Below are 1,347 nucleotides of genomic sequence, written 5' to 3'. Positions count from 1 at the left end.
CCCCTCCCCTGTGGAGTTAACACAAACTTTGTCCTTGTTATCATCCAACCCACCGCGTATAAACACCACCAGGCTGACTGTCTGCCAGAAAGCATTCCCATGGCAACCAGACGTTCCCCTGATTGTGTTTGTTTCATTTTCTCTGTCACATACAAAACATTTTGGCCAATTAAGGAACAAGAAAGTGTATATATGTGTGTGTGTGTGTGTGTGTGTGTGTGTGTGTGTGTGTGTGTGTGTGTGTGTGTGTGTGTGTGCTCCCCATATGCTGTATGATTCTTTGATGCAGTGCTACACAGGGGGAGGGGGGCAGAGCATGCACTGAGACAAGTCAGGATTCAGAGGTGGCAGGCGTGCATGAGAGTCTTAGTCCTGGGAGACGAAGAAAAAAAAAGGACCTTAAAATTATTCATAAACATTTCAGGAATCTGTCGTTACATCATTTAAGATGACGATTTGCAAAGTGCACATTTTAGGACAGCCACCAGCTGTAGAAGTAGCTGTATTTTTCAAGACAGAAATCATTTTGTCAGAGTAAATGTAGGATTTTCTTTTTCTTTTTTTTTTTTTTTGGGATATCAATTTTGAGCGAAACACTTCATATATGTTTTAGTGCATGCCAGGTTGTGTCAGTGCAAGAGATGGAAATAGCTCATAGTCAAATGTCGGGCTGGCTCGTTCCAGTTCTGTTCTCTCTCCCCGCAGGAACCATGAACCACAAAAGACTCAAACAGGTACACGGAAGAACTTGAGGGAGATGAATCTCTATTTTCCTCAGCCCAGGAAAAAAAATAAAATAAAAAATCATGCATTACTGTGTAAAATGCACATAAACCTTGATGAAACTTGTCACTGCAGGAGACATTCTAAAATTTATATTACTGACTTAACAGCCTAAAAATAATCAGCCCGTTCTGCTCGACAATGTGATCACAACACCCGAATTTATGTTTCCTCTGCTACCCCTTCCTGTCGCAACAAGGCAAGCCAGAAAATTAGATTTTCTTATCAGTTGGCATAATATGCTAACGATGTCTCAAGTGATAACAGCCAGAGGTCTGTGAGAGGTGCAGGTGGCATGTCAGCCATTCATTTCAGTTGTCTTTTTTTTTCTCTTTTCTTTTCTTTTCTTTTCGTGGCGATCCTGCCTTCACTTCAGGTCTTCAGAGGGAGACAGAGGGAGAGGAGTCATTACCCACAGGACATGCATCCTTACATAACATTACTTCTGCCTCCAGCCAGTGGTACACACAGAGTACCAACAACAAGAATGTAAACAACACACCACAGGTAGAAAGCATCCTGCTGTCTGGTCAGAGGGAAAGAGAGAGGGGTAGGGGTGGGGGT

Source organism: Seriola lalandi, unplaced genomic scaffold, assembly GCF_002814215.2.
Source record: "Seriola lalandi dorsalis isolate HSWRI2012SDOR001 ecotype SW California unplaced genomic scaffold, Sedor1 jcf7180002053710, whole genome shotgun sequence".
Lineage (NCBI taxonomy): Eukaryota > Metazoa > Chordata > Actinopteri > Carangiformes > Carangidae > Seriola > Seriola lalandi.
The sequence above is the reverse complement of the archived record's forward strand: the minus strand, read 5'-3'. Positions refer to the sequence as shown.